At 45.9% G+C, this 24,390-nt stretch overlaps 1 long non-coding RNA gene across 4 annotated transcripts; it reads left to right on the top strand.

Moving 5' to 3' along the window:
* The first annotated feature begins 251 nt into the window (after positions 1-251).
* LOC132490664 (uncharacterized) lies at positions 252-23,461 on the top strand. 4 transcript variants are annotated; one of them, XR_009532590.1, is made up of 6 exons: positions 252-381; positions 6,594-6,731; positions 6,977-7,063; positions 8,976-9,155; positions 19,804-20,146; positions 21,073-23,461. It is a non-coding gene; the product is annotated as an uncharacterized LOC132490664 (long non-coding RNA). The 4 variants fall into 4 exon arrangements; XR_009532585.1 differs by lacking the exon at positions 21,073-23,461 and having other exon boundaries at positions 19,804-20,957; XR_009532587.1 differs by lacking the exons at positions 8,976-9,155; positions 21,073-23,461 and having other exon boundaries at positions 254-381; positions 19,804-20,957.
* Positions 23,462-24,390: the final 929 nt, after the last annotated feature.

The following is a 24,390-nucleotide window of genomic DNA, read 5'->3' as shown; positions in this document are numbered from 1 at the left end:
GCTGGTGAGATATTCAAATATTTGATAAGCGTTTTGAAAATCATAAAGAATCGTACAGGAGACAGGGATGAGCTGTTATTAAACTCTCACTCAAAACTGGCCTAAGAATGGGCCAGAAATTCCTTCAGGCCTGTTTGTACTGTGCCTTGCACGTAGCAGACACGTGGCAAATATTTGTTGAATGATTGGAATCCCAGGGGCTGTTTGAGTTGTGGTGGATCTCCACATAGCACTCGGGCTGTGCTACTTTACGTCCCAACTGCGGATCTCTGATAGGACAGCAGCTGGGAGGGTGGGTTGTGGGCCTGGAGCAGGGCTGTCTGGTACCTGCTTGGTGCCAAGTCCACTTACTCGCCTGAGATGGGGCATCTGTCAGCCAAGGTAGGAAGATAGATTTCTAACAGCCGGTGGGGGGGTGGGGGGGTGGGAGGGGGCTTGTGTTTTTCTGATCGTGTTGTAGCTGTTTTGGGAATAAATTACTGTGGCTTTATAGCCCTTACAGGAGTTTCTGGAAAATCTAATTGGATGAATCCCCAAAACTGAATTCTTTTTCGAGTTTCCAACTCCCTCAGATCCTCATTTGGAAGGAAAAGGGGTCAGCCTCTTTGCCTTTGACAGACACCCAATCACGCTCCCAACGGGGTCACCTCTCCTTGATCTTGGAAGTCTCTTTTTTCCCAAAGGACTCCAAGAACATGGCTGAGCCACTCAGACACACAGCCACGCCCCGAGGGTCAAGAGGTAGCTTTGTCACCTCCTTGGCCAAGCGATCAAGCCAATCAGGACAGAGCTGGGGGGTGGGGCGGGGCGCGGGAGAAGCCAACTTCCACCCAGGCTCCTTGCCCTGTCCTCTGTTCCCCTCTCCTAAGAAATGGGCATTGACACCCAGAGAATGCTTTTACACCGAGGTAGGTGCACACGGCTTAACAAGCACTGGCGATGCTCTATTGTCAATTAAATTAAACACCCAGCCACCCCCCCGCCCCAGCCCCCATCTTAGAAAAATGCTCTGTGCAGCCAAACATCTGTAGCCCAGGATATGTGATCTCCCTCTGTTTTGTTTTGCTCCAGACAAAATGGTGGAAAAGCTGAAATTTATGCCTTTGGAATCTGAGGCATTAACCGTTGTAAATCAACATTTGGTGCCCAAAGGTAGCAATTACTGCTCTCATTAATAGATTTCCCCAGCCTCCATCATAAAACAACTCTGGAAATGTCTCCAGGGACAGGGTGGGGGAAGCGTGCCTGGGGATCATTAACAGTCAAGCACCCTGGGCATAGAGGGAGGCCGCATTCCTCTCCCCAGGGCCAGCCCAGGGGACGTGAGGGAAAGTGCACACACACAGGGTCCCCCAGACAGGGCCGGGGGGCTGCTGACATGAGGTGCAGGTCGAGCAGAAGCCCCACATCTGTGCAAGGCCTCCCAGGCAGGGGATCAGAAACACTGGGTCTTGAAGAGGAAAGGACTGAGGAGGGAGAACAGGCGGCTGAGGGAGGGAGGGACACGTGCTAGTCGGAGGGCAGGGGGAAGGAAGGCTCGCATCTCTAAGACTACAGGTGACTTTCTTCTTTTGGGAACACCAGGGCTGGAGGGCATCTTGCCTTCAGTAACGACCTGGGCACAACGCAGGCCCCAGGGCTTGCCCGGGGTCACCTGGCAAGTCAGTGTCTAACTCAGCCATGACCATGAAACAAAATGTAGAGGCCTGCCTAGAGTGTCGACCGTGGACCCTTTCTGTCTCTCTTTGGTTGGAACATAAACTGGATTTGTACCCAGGAGATAATTTCTTCTGTTCTGTAGATGGAAGCAGGGTGACGATGCTGAGGCCACACACGTGGCCCCTGGAAACGGTAGATGAAGAGGCCTCGCTGGGCTGGAGGGACGGGCCGATCCCCTCCTGGCATCCCTTTATACCTGGGGATGGATGTGAACGCGGGGGCAAAAGGAACAGAGAATTCTCTCTGCTACTCGCTGATCCCCGCCTTAGTTCTGTGTTATTTTTCTTTTCCGGTGGGATTCTGACATCTCTTTTTCTGGGATATTCGCTTGTAGAAAGAATCCATATGGGATTTGGATGCGACGGGGCCTGTGTTAAGAATCCTATAACTGCAGCCTTAGTCGATGAACAAGCTGTGAGGCCTCGTGAAAGACAGTCTCAGAACCTCTTCCCTCCTTGTCTGCAACGGGCACCATGGTTCCTCCATGAGACGGTGCTGTAAGGGTGGGTGCCCAGCTGTGTGCGCAGAGTGTGTGCCAGGCTAAGCAGCTGGCACGGGGTAGGTGTTCACAAACTACTTCTGAGTGAATGGAAAAGAAAAGGTATCTATTAGTGTAGAACAAGAGCGGGGTATCCTACCCTTCTGGGTCAGTTTAATTCTCCCCCTTGCAATTTTCTCAGATGCAAGAAACCAAAGGCTTCCTGGTCCTTGGGCAAAGCTTGGCTCAGAGAAGCTGCCATGCTGCTCTGGGAGCACAGCGGAGCACCCAGCAGGCGGTCGGCTTCCCATGCTCCATGCCTCCGGCCCGGAGCCTCGCTTCCAGTTCCTCGCTTCCAGCTCATAGCAAATCCACCAGGCTGATTGACAGAGAGCATTGCCCCCTGTTTGTTCATTTTTGTTGTGGTAAAATATACATAATATAAAATTTACCACTTTCTCCATTTTTAGGTGGGCAGTTCAGTGAGATTAAGTACCTTCACATTGTTGTACAATCACCACCACCGTTCGTCTCCACATCTTTTGCATCATTCCTGTCCTCGTGAAATAATAACTCCCCCTCTCCTTTCACCCAGCCTTGGTAACCTCTAATATTTCCTGTTTCTATGAATTTGACTGTTCTAGGTAAGCTCGTGTATGTGGAATCATACAATACTTGTCCTTTTGTGTTTGGCTTATTTCACTTAGGATATTGTCTTCAGGGTTCATCATCCGTGCTGTGGCATGTGTCAGAATTTCTTTTTTTTTTTCAGTACGAGGGCCTCTCACTGCTGTGGCCTCTCCCGTTGCGGAGCACAGGCTCCGGACGCGCAGGCCCAGCGGCCATGGCTCATGGGCCCAGCCGCTCCGCGGCATGTGGAATCTTCCCGGACCGGGGCACGAACCCGCGTCCCCTGCATCGGCAGGCGGACTCTCAACCACTGCGCCACCAGGGAAGCCCTCATTTGTTTTTAAGGCTGAATAATATTCCATTGTTTGTATGTACCACATTCTGCTTATCCGTTTGTCCATCAATGATCATTTGCGTTGTTTCCACATTTTGGCTGTTGTGAATAATACCGCCATGAACGTGGGTGTGCCATATCTGTTTGAGTTCCTGCTTTCAATTTTTTGGATATATACCTAGAAGTGGAATTACTGGACTTATGGTAATTCTACATTTACTTTTTTGAGGGACCACCATACTAACCCTTTTTAAAACTTTCCCAGTGGAAGGTCAGTGCTGCAGGGGTGGTATCTGATGAGAATAGACACTCTGGGCCTTTCCAAAGTTAGGACTGAGGGCTGAGGGTGGACAGGGAGGACCCTGGAGCTGGCACAGGTCACCCCTTGGCAGTTCAGCACTGCCCTCCACCAACTGGGACCCATTTTACACTAAGCCCTGGGAGAAAGGAAGCACTAGTTCTGTTCACCATGGATGGACAGAGATTGTTTTGCTTCTTATGATTAAACACCAACTAAATCCCCCACCCCGTGTATACACACACCAATTCCAGATTTGGTTCAGAACGGTGACTTAAGAAGTTTTAAGACATTGTGATTAAATACATGGGCTTTGGTGCCAGTTCAAATTCTGGTTTACAACAAGGACCTACTATATAGCAGAGGGAACTATATTCAATATCTTCTAATAACCTATAATGGAAAAGAATCTGAAAAAGAAAATATGTATATCATTATTATATATATAATATATGTATTATATTATATATATATTATATATATAATATATGTATTATATTATATATAATTATATATATTATATTATATATATTATATATATAATATATGTATTATATTATATATATTATATATATATTATATATATATTATATATATATTATATATATATTATATATATATAACTGAACCTCTTTGCTATATACCTGAAACAAACACAACATTGTAAATCAACTATACTTCAATTAAAAAAAATAACAGGGCTTCCCTGGTGGCGCAGTGGTTGAGAGTCCGCCTGCCGATGCAGGGGACATGGGTTCGTGCCCTGGTCCAGGAAGATCCCACATGCCGCGGAGCGGCTGGGCCCGTGAGCCATGGCCGCTGAGCCTGCGCGTCCGGAGCCTGCGCTCCGCAACGGGAGAGGCCACAACAGTGAGAGGCCCGCGTACCGCAAAAAAAAAAAAAAAAAAAAAAAAAAAACCAATTCTGGTTTAGTCACTTACTAGTTAGGGATCTTGGACAAATCATTGAACCTGAGAGCGTCTGTGTTCACATATAAAATTGGGGTCACAGGTCGTTGTGGCCTTAGAGGGACATTGGATGTGAAAAGCTGTGCACGGTCTTGGGCCAGAGGGAGCTCTGTCCAAGGACTGGGCTTTTGCTCTCAGAGGCTGCTGACCACGCCACGACTGGCGCGGTTAGAAGGTGTCCCCGACTGGCCTCTTGGCTCTGCGTCACCTGCCTGCTCTGGAGGGGGAGGGTGCTTGAGCCCCGGTGTTCCACGTTCACTGCTGGGCCCCCCAGGTCCCGAGGCTGGCGCTGCCTGTGGGGAACGGCCCACAGTGGGGGGATTTATTATCTCTGGTCTCCGGTGCTTCACGGGTCATGTGACATGGCTAATCCTTAATTACACCTAATGTTAAAGGTTAGTCCACCTCTGGGATGTTTCCCAGCTTGAAGGTGCCTATGGAAAATTAGTTCATTCATAAAACACAGTGTCAGGTTACAGACCCAAATGGCTTCCCCCAGCCTCTGGTGGAGATGGGGTTGGTGGAGGCTGCTGAGAAACATCCCCAAGCTTGCCTCCTGACTCATCCGTTACCTCTAACAGGGTGTCAAGTGAATGATTCCCTTCCAGAAAGATAGCAATCGTGCCCAGAGGAAGGGTGAGTTCAAAGGGCTTCAGAAGCATCGAATAATCACTCAGATGGACAGAGGTCAGCATGGGGGAAGATGAGGCCCAGGAAATTTCATGGTGGTTGTTCAGCTTCCCGGTTCCTCAGCAACTGTCCCCCGACCCCCATGGGTGCTATACTTTGTATGGTCAACGGAGACATTGCCAAGCTGCTGAGAAGTGCTGGGGCCCCGACTCCACCCTGGGCAGTGCCCCAGTGGGCCCAGAAATCATCACAAGTGCCTGCCCTCCAGGGCAGCTTTGCTGGGTCCAAGTTCTGCTTGCTCTAAAGATGACTTCCCATCAGTCCAAAATTTATTAAGTCATCCAGCAAATGTTCATTGGACACTCACTGTGCCAGGTACTATTCTAGAACCTGGGAATGGATTGCAGTGACCAAACCGACAAAACAAGAATGGCTACCCTCCCAGAGTGTCCATTCTAGTGGTGGGGGGAAAGACAGACAATGAACGAAATGTAGTAGTAAAATGATAGCATTATCTGATGGTGATAAGTGCTATGGAGAGAAAGAAAGCAGAGGAGGGAGAGAAGAAATACTAGCCTGGGTATGTGCTGCAAGTTCTGATAGGGTAGTCAGAGAAGGCCTTACTGTAAGTTGAGAGTGGAGCAAAAAAAGGAAGGAGGTGAGGCAGTCAGCCATGAAGAGATCTGAAAGGACAGTTGCTCCAGGCAGGGTGAATAGCAAGCGCAAAGGCCCTGAGGCAGTAAGATGCAGGTATGTTTGAAGAGTAGCAAGGAGGCTGTGCAGCTGGAGCAGAGAGAGTCAGGGGAAGAGTAACAGAAGATGAGGCCAGGGAAAACAAAGACCATGCCTCGGTTTCTGTGCCTCTAGCCCTGTGCTCAGCGTTTCCTGGCCTTGACCACGGATGTAATATGTCGACTGTAAGGTTTTAGAGTAGGGATCAGCAAACTACAACCCTTTGGCCAAATCCATCCAGCTGTTTTTGTAGATCAAGTTTGATTGGAACAAAGCTGTACCCATTCATTCACATATTGTCTATAGCTGCGTTCAAGCTAGCAGGTCAGAACTGAGTCACTGTGACAGTGACTGGATGAACTGAAAGCCTAAGATATTTACTACCTGGTCCATGTTTTAGGGCACGGGCTTTGGAGTTAGACCACATTGGTTCAAATCTCTGCTCATTTATCATCCAAGCGGCCCTGGGCAAGTTACTTAACTTCTCGGAGCTTTATCCTCCCATCTGTAAAATGCTGATAATATCTATCTTACAGAGTTTTCTGAGATTAGATAAAACAACTAATATGGAATGCATGCACCTGATAAATCCAAATACTTTTTAAGGAGTCAGCAGTGGGTGCACAGTCCTGGACTCACAAGGGCAATATCTTAGCAAAAGTTTTCATTGGTCTCAGTTTTCATTAGTCTCAGTTTCTCTGTCTGTTAAGTGGGGATAATTATTTGTGAAACTAAAATGAGATAAAGTGTATGGCTTGTAGCAAGCACATATTAAATGGAAGTTGCTGCTTTTATTTTCATCAGCTTTACCCTCCGTCGTCTCCTGTGTGGGGGGCCATCTGCAAATTCTCCAGGATCTGGGAGAAAAATCCAACATCTGTGTGTATATCCATGTACTGCTGCCCTGCTACCGGCTCCTGGTACACACCTCAGCAGAAGGGAGTGAGTATTAAAAGACCTCCCTTTCCCACATCTTGACATCCGGCCTAAACCCACTGCTACCCGAAAGAGCGCCAACCTGTTCAGCATGTTTGAATTTGCAGATAACCTCTTATTTATTCTCAGAGTATCCACAAAGCTGAAGCTTGTCATGGGTTTTTATCATGTGGCAGTAAGTACTGTTGGGGAAGGTCTATCTTGGCAAAGCCCAATTAGCGTATTTATTTATTAGGCTCTTCTTTCATCAGGTAAGAGTAATCGGAGGGTCATCGTAGGACTCTGCCCGCTGAAGCCGGTTTGAGCATTTGCCGATTGGCGGGGGTGGATGGCAAATGGTAAGAATTTGGGATGGGATGGCGGTCTGGGCTTGGGAAATGTTGATTTTGTTGGAGGACTTTGTCACGCCGCCTGGCTGTGATGACAATCCACTTGAGTTACATTGCATTAAAAAAAAAAAGTGGCGAGAGTCCAGTGGTTGAAATGCAGACGCCCACATGTATTTATATTTGCAGTGCCTGGGCCATGTGTGCAGTGATACAGCGAACAAGAAAGTTGTGGAACTGAAAATAACATATGTCTGTCTCAAGTGCCAGAGGAAATTGTAGCACTGGCGAGAAGGGGAAGGGTCCAGATTTAGAGACGGGGAAAGAAATATGCTCCTTGTTCAACTGTGGTGTTTATACACAAGCCCTCATTTCTCCTCACACGTAATGAACAGCCACAAAACTGACAGGAAAACAAATGCAAAACGGGGCAAGTTGATTGCTTCTTTGAGAGCTGGTTGGCGTAACGGAGTCCTGGATTGAAAATGAAGTTCAGGCAGATTGAACTCTGACCCCCCACCCCCCTGTTGCAGTTTTCTGAGTTCCTGGGCTCTTGTTCATGAGAACGAAGCTGTGGATACAACTGAAACGGGTAGAGGTGGAGATGGTTAGAAAGGGATTCCTCCTTCGCCACAAACCTCCTTGACTTAAAAATGACTGAAATAAAAAATCTCCAAACCAATTACTTTCCGTCTCTTGAGAGCCAGAGGATTGTCTAGGGTTTTTCTGGACACAGGGACCCCAAAGATCATATTTCTCTTCTGGGTGGGGTGCTATTTTTAAGGCTTGGTTACCAGCCTCCAACTCTTAATTCCATGTGTCTATATGTATAAATAGATGTGACTAAATTTAAAAAGAAATAATATTCACATCCTTGGGTTTTTTCCACCCTCACAAAAAACAAGTAATGGTTTTGACTTCATTTTCCACATTTCTCTGCCGTTTTGACGTTAATCAGACACAGCCCAAGACTAGGAGCACATTTGGTCTTTGAAAACAAAAAAATAGAATTGGCCTCTGACTCCTCTGGATGGTTCTGTAATTCATTGCTCTCAGAGCACCCCTGGCAACCCAGAACCCCAGCTCAGACCTCAGATCCAGCTGGAAACCTCCTACATCGGCCCTTGGCTTGAAACTAGACCCTCAAGATTTTAACATCATGTTGGCCAAGCCACTGATGTCTAACTCCCCCTGCCTCAGTTTTTTCATCTGCAGAATGGATGTGATACTCTCACCACCTGTCAGGACCAGAAGAGGTTGGGAGGAGTTGGAGAAACACCCAGGGTGGGTTTCGGAGTAGCTGCTGAAGTGAAATAGAGCCCGATGGCCACTCAGCTATTGTTTTCTGCTTCTTCCTCACCTTACTGGTTAAGTGTGGCCAACACCCAGTTTTCATGTCAGGCATGCGGGCCCCAGGGACCTGAGCCTGGGGGCTAAGCTATCACAGCCCGAACACCTCCTGCAGGCCAGCACCAGGTGTCTGGCCTTCGCTTGCTTGGTTACACCTCACGACAACTGGCAGAGAGGCATTGCTGGTTCCATTTCACAGACTGGGAGACTGATGAGCAGCTGCTCCTTTCACACCAATTGAAACGTAATACTCCCAGCGGTTAAAAAAATATGTTACAACCAACCAAAGAAAATGTATGCAGCTGTCTGTGGAGGAGGATGGGGCAGGTGGGCAGAGAGCAGGGCATTTAGACTGGAATCTTGGGAGGAGAGCGCCATATCTTTCCACATCCTGTGTAGTGGGTCTAATAGTACCACCCTTACCTCGAAAAAAAAATCTGTGTCTACCCAGATGTCAGAATATGCCCTTCTTTGGAAATAGAATCTGAAGATGTGTAATTCGTTAAGGATCTTGAGAGGAAATCATCCTGGATTTAGAATGAGCCCTAAATCCAATCACTGGTGTCCTTCCAAGGAGAGGACAGGGCACAGACACAGAGGGAAGAAAGGCCATGAAGACAGAGGCAGAGACTGGAGCCAGAGGATGCTGGTAGCCACGAGGAGCTCCCAGGCAAGGAAGGATGCTCCCCTAGCGCCTTTGAAGGGAGCACGACCCCGCTGCCACCTTGGTTTTGGACTTCTGGCTTCCAGAACGGTGAGAGAATAGATTTCTGTTGTTTTACGCCTCCAAGGTTGAGCAATTGGTTAGGGCATTCTTAACAAACTAACACCTTCTGGCGAGCTGTTTACATTTGGTCACCAGAAATAAAGGCAGGCAGGAGCTTGTACTGAACACACACAAGGAAGGGCTAACTCTGTAAAGGGAAACATTACATGTCTTTGGTAAAACAAAACAAAAGGCAGAAAGTCCCTTGTTCTTTTCTTGGAGCATGCCTTAGAGATAGAATCCCTGAGTCTGCGAGGAGTCCAGCAGTGTGAGGTGTGGGAGCAGGGGAATGATGTAAGACGATATGATTTATTGCTTTGTTGAGCAATGTTTTCAGCTGTGGATCTTGCTTTCAAGCTTAAACTATTGCTGAAATAACAGGCAGGCCAAGGGACTTTTGAACACACACAGAATATCTCTGGTGACAGGAGAGCGAGCGTGGCTGATGTTTCTATGGGGAAGTTGGGAGGTAAGCGGTTTGAAGACTTGATTATGGAAACACTGCACAGGGTGACCAATAATTGAGTGACATTGGGGTATGGGGAATATTGAAGTAGGCTGGTGCAGCCTTATCTCCAAGGGGCTGATATGAGAAGCCCTTTACAACAGGACAGCAGTTGGGGGCCTCTAACCCCAACAGGTGAGCGGAAGTGCTGTAATTAGCATTATTGTGGTAACTAGAGACCTGGGAAGGGTCAACACAAATGTGAGGCCAAATTTTGAAGAGGACAAATGATATGACAGATGAAGGAGGACCAGCCAAGAGCAAATCACAGCAGCTCAGCTGGGAGATGATGACAGCAGAAACCGGAATCTTGGCAATGGTCGTTGTTAAGTATCCCGCCATCCATGTGTGAGATACGCATGTGCATGTTGTATTTTTAAAACGAGATTAAAGTATAATAATTAGGAGACTTTGTTAATGCCTTTGGAGGAGTTAGAAACGATAATCTATATCCAGAATGACACACAAATTTCTAACCTGGGGCTGAGGGTATTGCTGGGATGACTTAATCTCAGGAAACTGGCAATCTGTCACGGGGAGGGTGAAGACAGACCTGCTAGGGAGGGGGGAGGGGTTAGTCCGGGAGAGGATGGGAGAAGGTTCTCTGGCGAAGGGCTTCATGGCTGGGTGGCCGCCCCACAGAGGAAAGACCACCTGCTCTCATCCATCTCTCTGTTGGAGTCCAGGGAGCTGGTCTTCCCACCAGGCTCTCAATCTGTGCTCAAATCACAGAGGTCAATAATTATTCAAGTTGATGGAAATGAAAACGTGATTTATAATGAGATAACGGCTCCCACATTTTGAAGGAGACAGTATAAGCCAGAGGCTCACAGCCTGCGCTCTGAAGTTTGAAGCGCGAGTTCAAATCCCGCCTCTAGCTGTATGAGATCCACCTGTGTGAGGTCTCAGAGTAGTGGATGCCTCCGAAGTCATGAGATCAGTACGTTGTATGTGCATCTCGCATTGCTGAACATAAGAGAAGTGGGTTCTAGAACCACTAGTGGTTGTGTTAGCCGACATCACCCCATTTAATCAGCATTACTTCACGGGGATGGGGTGGGTGTGTGTGTGGGGGGAGGTGTTCCTCCCTGAGTCATACACGAGGAAACTGAGGCTCGGAGGACTGAGTACTCATTTGCCTGAGGTTTCTCGCCTGGCACCTGGTGAGCGGCATCAGTGCAAGTCCCTGTCCCTCTCGTGAGTCAGTGGCCTCACCATCCTAAAGGCACCGTGGAAGGTGGGTAGACCCACTTGGGTCCTCTGCTTCTGGCCACCTCCGCTTTCTCTGTACCCTACCTCCTTGCCCCAGCCTTTCATCTTAATTACCATTGGGAATGGACCTTGTTGGAAGCTGCTCTGGGGCCCAGTGGCAGGGTCACCCAACAACGATGCTCCTCCTTAAGAAAAGACCATCTATATTCCACCTTCTGCAACGTCTCCCTGAAGTTCACAGGCATGGCCTGCCCCTGGGGAAATGGACACCACAGGGGTGGGGCAAGGTCAGCCGGTCTCAGGTCTGATGCACACATTCAAATCACCTGGGACCACTTTCAAAGGGTCCCATGCCTGTACCCAACCTGAGCCCAGCTGCTGCTCTATCTGCCCAGGTGAGTCTGATGTGCTGCCAGGCTTGAGAACTACCGCCAGGGCACACTTCTCTTTCTGGGTCACAGCCCTGCTGACGTTGTTTTACATTTTAAAACGTCTCACCTTAGAGTAGATTCCACGTAGCTGGTGGAAGGCTCCAAGTCTCCGTTTGGTGGGTTGTTACCCGGTCACGTGAGGGCCACTGGAACCTGCTAGGGTAGGGGTGGGAACTGCCTTGTGAGGACGATGTGCAGACCGTTCCCATCAAACAAGCAGGGATGGCCTGCTCCCCAGGGACCTGTGAGCCAGTCCCCACTGTCCCTGTGGCTGACACTTGGGGGGAATGTGGTCAGAGTCTTAAGGATCTTCATCCTCTGCTTCCTCAAAGGCAAGTCTTTAAAATGCCTCCCACTTTATATAAATCTTCTCATCATGGAAAGTTTCCTTTATTTACTGTAATAATAGCCGAGAGACACTCAAGTAGCAGTGTGAGTCTTGTGACGGCTCTGAGTGTTTGTAGGTATTATTATTCTCGTTTCATGGGTAGGAAACCTAGAAGTTACACTCGTTGGATGAATCACACACTAGAAAGAGTCAGAGCTGGGACCTGGCACTGCGTCTCTGCCCTGCACTCTGTCTTCTCCCTGCTTGAGGTGGGCAGCTAGGTTTCCATATCACAGATGATCCTTGACATTGACACATATTCTGGGTGATCTTGGACAAGTCCTTTTTCTTGGAGCCTCTGTTTTTTTGTTGTAAAATTCTGAGAGGGTCACACTCTTTAAGGATTCCATCAAAGCTGATATTTTAAAGACAATACAGCTTTTAAGGTCACAGGAGACAAGGAATGTGAAAAATGTTCTTACAAGGAGAGTGTCTCCTTGAGACGTGAGGGTTATAATTATAGTTTTCTATAACATTAGCTCCGGCCATTTTGAAAACATCTGGGCTACAATTGCTTGGGAGCAGGGCCACTTCTACCTTGTGTACCACTGTATACGCTACATACAGGTAACATATACAGGTGTTCAGTAAAGGATTTTAAGCAAATGTCTTAATTTTGAAGTATAACATAGAGAGATGTGTATAAATCACAAATGTACAGATAAATGATTTTTTTCAGTTGAGCATACCTGTGTAACTACTACCCAAAATAAGATGTGGAATATACCCAGCACCCATCACAGGCCTCCATCATGGCGCCTCCTAGTAATTACCCCCTGACTACTAACTGCTATCCTGACTTCCAACCTCATGGATTGGTTTTGCCCATTTTTGAACTGCAATTGAATGGAATCATGTAGGATGGACACATTTCTTTCAATCTTATGTTTGTGACTGCACTCAAGTTATAGTGTGTAATTTTATGTTGTTCATCCTCATGACTATCTATATTCCATTGTATGACTACCACTCGATGTATGTATTCATTTCACTGATGATGTATGTTTAGATTGTTTCCAGTTGGGGGCTATATGGAATAATGCTGCAGTGAGTAGGCTTGTATTTTGGAGCACATATGTACTCATGTTTGTTGGCTATATAACTAAAAGTAGAATTGCTTGGTTATAAGGTTTGTATATGTTCAACGCTGGAAAGTCCTGCCAACTTTTTCCCCATTGTACTTGTACCAATTAATATTCCCATCAGCAATGTAGGAGAGAGGATTCTACCAGTTGCTCCACAAACTTGCCAAGACTTGGTATTATCTTATTATTTTTAAAAAAGCTGTTCTGGTGAGTATGTAGTGGTATATAATTGTGATTTTAGTATGCATTTCCTTGATGGTTATTTATTTTGAACACTTTTTCTTATTTAAGTCCTTTGGCCTTTTTCTATCCAGTTGCTGATAGTTTTCTTACTGAGTGCTAGGAGATCGTATTTATTTATGTATTTATTTAAATATTTATTTATTTATTTGGCTGTGCTGGGTCTTAGTTGCCACACGATCTTCGTTGTCGTGTGCGGGATCTTCATTGCAGCATGCGGGATCTTTAGTTGCGGCATGTGGGATCTAGTTCCCTGACCAGGGATCGAACCCTGGTCCCCTGCATTGGGAGCCCAGAGTCTTAACCACTGGACCACCAGGGAAGTCCCACTAGGAGTTCTTTATATATTCTGGATATGAGTCTTTTAGGCTCACCTCACTTTCTTCATGAATCAGAAATGAACAGAACAGAAAATTGTTTTGTTGAACAGAAACTTAAAATTTGTTTTGAAGTAAGTTAATTACATATTAGTAGATGCTGCTAATGATAAAAGACTGAATCATTATAGGAATTATTTCCTTTGGAATATTAATTCCTACATTGTTTTTTTCAATTTTTATTTTTATTTTTTATTTTTTATTTTTTATTTTTTTGCTATACGCGGGCCTCTCACTGCTGTGGCCTCTCCCGTTGCGGAGCACAGGCTCCGGACACACAGGCTCCGCGGCCATGGCTCGTGGGCCCAGCCGCTCCGCGGCATGTGGGACCCTCCGGGATCGGGGCACGAACCCGTGTCCCCTGCATCGGCAGGCGGACTCTCAACCACTGCGCCACCAGGGAAGCCCTCAATTTTTATTTTTTAATTGTAGAGATAGTCTTAATTTTAATGAAGTCCAAGTTATCAATCTTTTCCTCTATGATTTTTGCTTTCTGTATCTTGTTAAGAAAATGTTGTCTATCCTAAGGCTACAAGGATATCCTCTTATGTTATTTTCTAGAAGCTTCATTGTTGAACTTTCACAAGTTAGGCCTGTAGTCCCATCTGGGATTGACTTTTATGTATGGTGTGAGGTTGGGGTGACCATTGCTTCTTCTCCATTCAGATGGATCATCTTTCCTCCATGCATTGCAGATGTATGTTTATTGTAAACTGGGTAACCATATGTATGAGCCTCTGTTTCTGAACTCTGTTCTACTGGCTCAGTGAATACTTCAGGGATGAATGGTGGATGGCCTGGGCCTCACATGCTCCTCATGAAGATGGAGGTTCTGAACTCTTGCTTTCTGAGGAGATCCTGTGCTTCCTCTGCTGAATCATTTGGTTTATCTCTGCCCTTTTCTGACTTCTTCCCATAGACACAATTAATTGGCTGACAAAATAATCAAGATAGCAAAGGCTTCCATAACATTTACCAGGTCCTGTTCTAAATATGCTTGAATTCATTTAACCTTTACACAAACCCTCGATGTAGTCACTATTGTTATCCTCATTTTCCTGATGAGAAAATTAGGGCACTGAGACCACATGGGTGGCATGTACCAGACACGGAATTTGAACCCAGGGATTCAGCCTTGGAGTCCATGTTCCTAAGCACAACACTGGGCTTTCTTTCAGCCAACAGCAGGAAGTAAAATGGTAGAGGACAAAATCACCCTGGCCTAGGAATGAAGACATCTGAGCTCTTGGCTTCTACACCTATTGGATGGGAGATTTTGGACACATTGGTTAATCTCCTTGAACCAGTTTCCTCAACTAGAAAGTGAGAGAGTAAAATGATATTTTCAGCTCTGACATTTTACACTATCATCTCTCTGGAAGATTCCTAGAGAGACTGTGGATTTTTTGGAGAGAAGACTATTGTACAATGGAGACTAGGGTGGAGGCACAGATTGGAGAGGAGCCCAGAGAGAGTGGTGAGAGCTGGGTTGGGGGGAATAAGGAGGTAAGGAGGTGGGGGGGAGTGGGGGAGGGAGAGGAGGGAATGTCCCAGCCCTCCAACCTGTCTCTTCCCATCTGCTTATTCCCTTCATGGACCCTCAGATCCAGCCTATCAGATTACATGATGGAGGGGGTGGTGATGCCTAGGTGCTAAGTTTTCTAATTGACCCGCCTTCTGGGAATTTCTTTGAGAGGCTCCTGTTTGTTCCCAAGGCCATGGTTCCTGTGTGAGCCTCCTGGGGGGCAGTTTCTCTGCCCAGAGCTGGCTAATTGTTCACCCACCGTGTCCACTCACTGGTGAAAATCACACCAGGCTCTTCCATGTAGACATCAGAGGTCCATGGGGGTGTCTCGTGACCTTGGGGGCCCTCACAGCCCGAGGCTGGGGGCCTGGGAACAGTCAGTCTTTTATCATTAACTTCTGGACAGCAACATTGGCGGTGGTAGTGGTGGGGGGAGAGGAACGGTTAAAAGATAACTTAGAAACGTCACACAAGGAATATATGCTATTTTTAGACAAATTTAGAAAATTCAGATACACACAAAAAAGGAAACCAAAAAAGTGATCTGTAATCACTTAATCCAGAGATAACCACTGTTAACATTTTGGCAGTGATTTTCTTTAGAAGTGTTTTGGATATCTCTGTTTCTCTCTCTCTTTGTAGATCTTAATCTCTGTATGTATGACATACATATATATCTTTTTATAAAAATGGGTTGCAGTCTTCTGGAGCTAGATTTTTAAATTTGGCAATATATCATAAGCATTTCTGCAATCACTCAACATAGTTTATCATCTTTAATAGTTGCATGACAAGCCATAGGTGATAGTTTCCCATCTTTGTTATTATTCGTTGTGAACACACTTTTTCATGCATTTTTGAACATATTTCCTTAGGAAATTTTTGAAAATATTAGAATGAATATGTCCCAGTGATTTTTGAAAGATAATAAAGTTAATACTCATCATTATCAATAAACATTTATATAGTACCAATAACAGTAATAATTATTTTTTAATTGAAAGCCTTATAGATTACCAACTCTCTCAGTAGGTCATCTCATTTAATTTTTGAGAGGTTCTATTAGGTTCATTTATTCCCATTTTACAGCTGTGAAAATTGAGACATTAGGAGGGGAAATGACTCCCCCAGGTCACCCAATTGAGCAGGGCAGGGACAGGAAGTATGTCTGGGCTCCCTCCTCTCTGCTGGGCTCCCTGAACCCAGCAGGGCATGTGAGGCTGCCCAGAACGAGGCCTCCACTCACTCTCCAATGCTCTGGATGGGACGGGAGATTGGTGCCTGCAGATGGGCTGAAGATTGACATCTGTCAAAGGAGGATCCCAGGTAACGCCTGCTGGGGCTTCAGAGCAGCCTTCCTGGAGCTGAGCCTTAAAGCGGGGAGAGAGGGAGCCACAGAAAAGCACAGAGAGCATGCCAGGCAGGGGGGGCATGGTGTGAGCAAAGGGGTAAGTCAGGGAAACCCGACACCCTTCCCTCCTCTTGCTCAGGCCTCTGTGCTGAGATCAGCTTACCAGAGGCCTGTTCTAGCACCTTTGCCAGACACTGACAGCGAATGTGTAGTGTCACAGGCAACAGGATAATAATGGAAATTAAATTTTCTGTTAAGCAGCCTTATATATGTTTAAATCATTTCATTATACAGATAGAAATGTTTTTCTGATTTCTTCTTTTTTCCTTAAAATGGTAATAGCTTTTTGCCTGATTCTAAGAATGATATCTATTCAATGGTAAAAAGTAAAATTTTACACAATACAGACAAGCGTAAAGATACAAAAAAAGGCAAGAAGAGGACCCTCCCCATCCTGAGGTAACTGCTTGGCGTCTGGGCTTCCAGACTCTCTCTGGGCCCACAGATTCATGGGGGATTTTCCTTGACAGTTTTACATAAATGGGATGGAGCCAAACACACTCTTCTAGTGCATGTTTTCTCACTCAGCAATCTGTCTTGGACACCTTCCCCTGTCATTACGTATGGATTTCCATCGTTATTTTTATTTATTTTTGTAGAGTCTGACTTACGTTAATTCAAAAAGGTCAAATTGCCGGTGTATAAAATGTTGATTAAGGTGCACAGAAATTGGGGTTTGACTCTTCTCAAAATCACAAGGGCTTTGTCAGCCCTGGTGGCCCATGAACAAGGGATCTTCCTGTTTATATTTTTTTTATGTTTACTTTTTTTTATTAGGCAAATTTTCAAACTACTTAAAAGAAGAGAGAATAGTGCAAGGAACTTTCCAATACCCATCACCTGGATTCAACAATTATCAAGATTTTGCCACATTTGCTTTATCAATCCTTTATTTTATTTTATTTTTTGCTGAAATATTTTAAGGCAAATCCAGTTATCTTGTCATTTTAGCCCTCCATCCTTTAATATGCATTGCTCAAAAAAAAAGAAAGATATTTTCTTATGCAGCCACCATGGCTTTCTTTTTTTTTTTTTTTTAATTAATTAATTAATTAATTTATGGCTGTGTTGGGTCTTCGTTTCTGTGCGAGGGCTTTCTCTAGTTGTGGCAAGCGGGGGCCACTCTTCATCGCGGTGCGCGGGCCTCTTACTATCGCAGCCTCTCTTGTTGCGGAGCACAGGCTCCAGGTGCGCAGGCTCAGTAATTGTGGCTCACGGGCCCAGTTGCTCCGCAGCATGTGGGATCTTCCCAGACCAGGGCTCGAACCCGTGTCCCCTGCATTTGCAGGCGGACTCTCAACCACTGCGCCACCAGGGAAGCTCCCACCATGGCTTTCTTTTCCAACCTTCCTCCCTCCAGCCTTCTTCCCTTCCTGTCTTACTTTCTAGGTAAGAAGCCTTAAACAGGCAACCTCATCTAGTTAGATTATAATAACATAATTTCTTTGTATTGCGGTTACTTTTACTTATGGTAACTGACACTAATATTCTGTTTAGGGTAGTGTAGTATTTTTTTTTAAAGACAGTGCATTTATTTGAATAAAATGAATGGACAAATTTAAAGAAAAGCCATGGAAAGGGTGACAAGCAAATACAACAACCCTTCCAGAAAGTGATTTGAGAATGCAAGATGCTGCTTTAGCTCATCCTCTTCTGAAGGGCATTTAGAGTGTTTCCAACTTTTCCACTACTAAAAAACAATGCTGTAATGAATAATCTTATATATACATACCTCTGGTGCTGTCTGGTTATTTTCTTAGGATATATGCTCTAGAAGCAGAACTGCTGGTTTTACAGGCTATGAATCTCTTAAAAAGCCATGGTTTCCTAACCAGAGGGTGCTGTACTTAATTTAATATTTTGTTCCTGTTTTTATTTTCTGGTGACTCAGGGTCATATTAAAGTATCAGCAATTGTACACTGATGGTCTTAGGCTTTCTGCACTTTTTCTGTACGTCTCCAGGCTATGATGGTGAAGCTTTTGCACCCACATTTCATAGTGTTTCTGTCTCATCCTTTTCAGTAAATTTTCCTTTGTCGTTCTCTCCCTGTCTTTTAATCTTCTTCTTCTCAAGTACTGTGAGCTGGAACAGATAAACAAGTTTGTGCTGATTGTACCTAAATTAAGGATAAATAGACTCTCAGTAAGGGTCTGATGGGACAAATGAGGCAAGATTTTTCTTAGGTCCTGCCCATCCCACTTCCTTTTAGATCTATCCTGCTTCAGATCTCTAGGGCTGTTTGAAGGGTGGCCGCTGGTGATGGTAATGGGAGTTACTGCTACTTAACAGCAGATAAAGTGACAAACGGAAAGTATCGTGGATCCCTTGTGCTCCCATAGAGATTTTTCAGGATACAGCATGGATTTGCTACTTACCTCCCTCCATCCTTACAAGCATTTTGATGTAGCTGGAGTCAGCCTTATGACCTCTGATTTGTGGAGGAGGGATCTGTGTTTCCCAGAGACCAGATGATTTTCCAAAGGCCACACCGCTGGCTTATGGCAGAGCTATGACTCGAATTTTTTCTGCTTACCACCTGGGCCAGGTGCACCTGGGGGTTTGAATAATGGGTGTTTCTAGGAAGAGTGATACTAATAGCAAAGAACCAGCACGTCATGCGGCACTTGCCCAGCCAGCGCATGGACAAGGTCCAGGGACTGGGACAGACAGATTCACGGGAGTTCGACTGCTAGGGACAAGGCTTTTACGTGACTCGAGATGTCCTCAGCCAAAAGGACAGCTGGGCAGCAGTGGGGGCCAAGAACGCTAAGTCCTCATTACTGCTCAGCCTCCTGGCTGTGGAAGAAGGATCAGGGCCCCAGGCGTCCCCGAGCTGGGCTCCAGAGCCTTCCCGGCTGTGTGCCCTGGGCCAGGAAACACCCCACCTCTAAGCCTCAGCTGAAAAGAGGGGCTCAGACCCAGATCAGGGGTCTTCTAACTGCAATCCTGGGGAGGCCACCCCCCCTGCACCTCTCCAGATACCTCAGTCATTGAAGAGGCTCTGTTTTTTGTTTTTAATTCTTCAGACTTAATTGGAAGGATTCTGATGCCAACATTTTTCTGAACAATTGACCAAAATGATCTTGCATGTTTCACTCTCATATGCTCCTGAGTTTCCACCCCTGGGTCATGGTACTTCCCCACCCCACACTGACATTAACCAGACCTTGGGAGACAGCCCTGGACGCTACCCCCACCTGGTCCCCTCTGTTTCATTCTACCCATCCCGCTTCCTCAGTTTCCCTTTTAGCCCCTGGTACCATCCTGCCCCCGCTCAGTTGCCTGGTCTCCTCACTGGCCTCACCCCTGCACTCAGCCCTCCACGCAGTTGTGTTCACTGCCAGCGGGAGAAAGCCCAAGACATCAGGCATTCCAGGCCTTTTGGTCCTGCCCTCTCCTCTGTGTCTAACCCAGGGGACGGTTTCCAGGTTTCTGAACTCTGCTTTCTCTCATGCATCAGGATACAAGATTCCCTGTGCCCGGAGCTCTCTTTCTGGCCCTTGTCATCTTGGAGCCACCGGACTCATCCTGAAGACTCAGCTCAATTGTCATGTCCTCAGTGAAGCCTCCTGCAAGCACCCGCCCCAGCTGATGAGTCACTTCTGTGTCCCTGCAGCTGCTGCTAAGATCTGTCACATCAATCCTCCCAGGCCTGGTTCCCCGCTCAACCCCAGGCTTCTCAGGGTCTGAGATTTAAAACTTCACCCCAATCACAGATGTTCGGTGTTTCTAGCAAACCTGAGCTCAGCAAATGCTTGTTGAATGAACAGATGAGTTTCCTCTGCAGCCGGGCCCTGTGCCAGGTATGGGGGGCTTGCACCTCACCATTTGGACCCTGTGAACCTGTAGATCCTACCATGTCGACCCCTAGAATTCTCTGACTGGAGCTTTATGAGCACAAACTTAAAAAACATACAGAATTATACAAAATCAGATGTATTTACAACTGACAGATTAGACACACTCCGTCCAGCCAGTTTAGTGGATTGATTACTTTTCTATAGAACATGGTTAAACGGGTCCTGATTTTTGTCCGTTTTTATCAGTATTGATTCTTTTCCAGGTAGATTTTATAATGAATATTTGCTTCATGGACCAATTTTTTGGTCCCTCATAAGGTTTTACAAATTATAGCAGTTTCTGTTGTAATTTTCTTTTGTGGGTGTTATTTTTACCCTACCCAGGTTTTCTGGAACAAATTTTGTGGTAGACTTAAAAAACTTAATTAGCTTTTTATTTTTTAGAAGCAGTTTTAGGTTCATAGCAAAAACTGAATGGAAAGTACCGAGAGTTCCCAGATACTCCCGTCCCCATACCTGCACAGCCTCCTCCTCTATGGCTGTCCCCCACCATGGTGGCACATTTGTCACAACTGATGAACCTACATTGACACATCATCACCCTAAGTCCAGAGTTCACATTAGGGCTCACTCTTGGCGGTGTACATTCTGTGGGTTTGGACAAATGTAGAACGACGTGTATCTGCCGTGATAATACCATACGAAATAGCTTCACGGCCCTAAAAATCCTCTCAGCTCTGTCTATGCATCCCTCCCTCCTCCCTAACTCTTGTGATAAAAATATGATCAAAATGATTTCAATCTTTTGTTAATTCCAACTGTAAAATAAATTTTAACATGTTCAATTTGAACTATACTCAGTTATATTTTGTGTAAGTTACTTTTACAGGTAACAATTGATTAAAAATTAATCTGTATTTATTTTTCAGATTATTTATGTGAAAACTGTGAGGAACCTTCTGTTGGATATTCCAGGCTTCTTCTAGGGACAAAGAGTAGCCAGGTGAAAATGGAGAAGTCAGACTGTCCCTTCTCAGACCCTACTGTGGCTCTCTTTACTCTAAACAAAAGCTGGTCTCGGACTTACCTGGTGGCGCAGTGGTTAAGAATCCGCCTGCCAATGCAGGGGACACGGGTTCAAGCCCTGGTCCGGGAAGATCCCACATGCCACGCGGAGCAACTAAGCCCATGTGCCACAATTACTGAGCCTGCGCTCTAGAGCCCGCGAGCCACAACTACTAAGCCCAGGTGACACAACTACTAAAGCCCGCATGCCTAGAGCCCATGCTCTGCAACAAGAGAAGCCACTGCAATGAGAAGCCTGCATACTGCAACAAAGAGTAGCCGCCACTCGCCACAGTTAGAGAAAGCCCATGCACAGCAACAAAGACCCAACGCAGCCAAAAATAACTAAATCAATCAAAAAACAAAAAAACAAAAGAACCCCAAAACGACCTGGGCTCTATCCCAGCAGCTTAGAGAGCTTCAGTCTCTGGTCAAGGTCACGGAGCTTATGTTGAGGACAGAATCAGGACCCAAACCCAGCCAGCCTGGCCCCAAAGCTGATGCCCTTTCATTGAGCTCCTGCCTTGTCCTGCAACTGTCCCAGGTGACGACAAGGTTTTGTAGAGTCTCTTGGTGGAGGGTGTCCATCAGGTTACAATGAAAGATCGTGGATCAGACCAGGGCAACCCTGGGTTGGGAGACTGGAGAGGGTAATGAAAGCCGGTTGGAAGCAAGATATTGCCTTCTAGACCCAGTACTCCAGTCAACCTTGGGTATGACTGTATGCAAGCCATTTACCTTCTCTGACTCCTGGTTTTCTTATTTGTAGGACTGATTCATCCAACAAATATTTGTTGGACACATATGACATGCTAGATGCCAGACAGGGTCATAGGTACCAAGGATACAGCCACAAATAAAACAAAGTTCCTGACCCCATGGAGTTGACTCTGAACTAGATGGTCTCTAAACCCTCTGAACTCCATGATGCTATGGGGGAGTAGGAGGGGGCATTTTGTAGGGATACAGAATCAGTTCAAGGCCAGTTCTTATTCGAGAGTAGTTGATCACTGGGCAGGGGAAGACAGGCTGCCCACTGTAAAACAATCAGAGACACAAATTGCCTCTAATGACATCAAGGACCTGCATAATTTGGCCCCTCTTGTCCTCTCTGGCAACCTCGCAGGCCAGTTTTCCTTCAACTCACCAGCCGAATCCTTTCCAGCCTATCTTAGGCTGGATCCCCTAGAAGCAGGCTCCGAGGTTAGTAATTTGAGTGCAAGCAGTTGATTTGGGAGGTGATCCCAGAAAGCAATGGTCATAGAGTGGGGCAGTAAGGCAGGGAAGGAAAGGAAAGGAAGCCAAGTGTGTCCCATTACAGCAGGTTATTGCTGAGAGCAATTGGAACTCAGTCCTGACGGAGTATTCTAGGGGTGAGAATTCTAGGGGTAAATGCTAGGGCATTTACCCATCAACTCCTATTGAGCATTGGCTGAGGGTTGCTCCTAGGGGCATTAACTTCCTGGCATTTCCGGTCTGTTCAAGGCACCATCCAACAGAGAGCCCTCAGGCAGAGACTCTTGGGGGCTTGCAGTAGGGCACTGTGTGTACTGAAAAGGTAAGTGCTGATATGGAATATGGGGAGCGCACTGCTATAAGGCCTCAGAGCCTTTGCACTTACTGTTCCTTTAATTGGAGCAAACTTCTTCCCAGCTCTTTGAAGAACTGGCACCTTATCCTTCAGCTCTCAGCCCAGAGTCTTTTCCTCTGACAGATCCTCTGTGAATTAGCACCTCCCCATCCTGGGACTCTCCATCATATCTTCTCATTTATTTATTTCATAGCGCATGTCACAATCAGAAATCAGCTTCTGTGTTTGTTTGCAGGCACTTCTGTATCTCCAGTGCCTAGAGAAGAATCTGGCTCATAGTTGCACTTCCAGAACTATTTTCTGCACACACATGTGCCATGTCATCCACACCCAGCTACATACCAACATGCCTTCCACTCCCACTCCCAGACTTGCGACCAGAGAACGGAGTAAAGATTGAGTTTGGGTTACGGGGACACAAAGACACTGCTCAGGTTTTCATGTACATTGGCTAGACGTCTGCTCATCAGAAAAGTCTGAAGCCTGTATTGTGCTTTGGGAGAACGATGGTAGTAACACTCCAGCAGGGTGAGGGAGGCAATGACCGATACTGATGAAAATAGTGGAGTCTGCAAGTTGCCCGAATGATTGGATATTTTTACTTCTGATGTAAAGTACGGATCCCTTCTAACAGCCTACTTGTAGGTATTAAATGGACAAGAGCCCAGTGAATGTCCTTCAAGGTAAATTTCATGTCATCTTTTCTCGTTCAAAGAGGTTTATTCCAGCCCTTTAAAAATCTGTAGGGTATCCTGCTTCTGTTTTTTAAAAACTATATTTGGTTTGCTTTGAAGATGAATAAAACTGAGATGCTATTATGTTCCTTTCCTACTTTGCAGCATCCAGAAATTCTTTTGCTATTAGTACTCTAGAGAAACAGATTTCTTTGATTTTTTTTTTTCAGTTTAGGAGATCAAAAGCTGCCAGAAATTGTTTCAGAAAAAAAATAAATCTCTGAGAAGTTGGATTTGAAATTCTGAGAGGCCAGCGCCTGTGTCCACTGTGTCAGGAGCCATGTGATGAGAATGGCTCTAACTGTGGCATCTGCCCCCTTGTGCCTCTCCGCCTCTCATAGGGAAGCCCCGCCTTAGCCTCTACCTTCTGCTTTCTCTTGTGAAATCATAGAATATTGGGCTTAAAATTAAATTTATTGTAAATCTGAGCAGGCGGAATCATTTCCCAAAGAGAGTGATTAAAATAAATGACTCTCAGTCTTTGGAGAAACCCACTATTTCTTGGAGATGAGGACTCAGATTATGGAAAGTTTTCAATGAAAGATTCAATTTTCTATAAAAGTAGTGCCTGAGGGACTTCCCTGGTGGCGCAGTGGTTAAGACTCCACGCTCCCAATGCAGGGGGTCTGGGTTCAATGCCTGGTCAGGGAACTAGATCTCACATGCATGCCACAACTAAGAGTTCACATGTTGCAACTAAGGAGCCTGCAAGCCGCAACTAAGGGGCCTGCCTGCTGCAACTAAGACCCAGCACAACAAAATAAATAAATAAATAAATACTAAAAAAAAAAGTGCCATTGATAAAAAAAAAAAAAAAAGTTGTGCCTGGACCAATTCCTTACGTTACTTCTCCTCTC

This window comes from Mesoplodon densirostris, chromosome 1, assembly GCF_025265405.1.
Source record: "Mesoplodon densirostris isolate mMesDen1 chromosome 1, mMesDen1 primary haplotype, whole genome shotgun sequence".
Lineage (NCBI taxonomy): Eukaryota > Metazoa > Chordata > Mammalia > Artiodactyla > Ziphiidae > Mesoplodon > Mesoplodon densirostris.
This window is presented reverse-complemented; position numbering and strand designations above follow the sequence as displayed.